This window comes from Colobus angolensis, unplaced genomic scaffold (genome assembly GCF_000951035.1).
Source record: "Colobus angolensis palliatus isolate OR3802 unplaced genomic scaffold, Cang.pa_1.0 Scaffold261, whole genome shotgun sequence".
NCBI lineage: Eukaryota > Metazoa > Chordata > Mammalia > Primates > Cercopithecidae > Colobus > Colobus angolensis.
In genome coordinates, this window is record NW_012115833.1 from 1,685,015 (window position 1) to 1,685,252 (window position 238).

Genomic DNA, 238 nt, shown 5'->3' on the forward strand with positions numbered 1-238 from the left:
ACTGTTGGTGGGATTTTAAACTAGTTCAACTATTTTGGAAAACAGTATGGCGATTCCTCAAGGACCTAGAAGTAGAAGTACCATATGACCCAGCCATCCCATTACTGGTATATGTAGAAGTACCATATGACCCAGCCATCCCATTACTGGTATATATATAAGGTATATATACCTTTATATACCCAAAGGATTATAAATCATGCTGCTATAAAAACATATGCACACGTATGTTTATTGC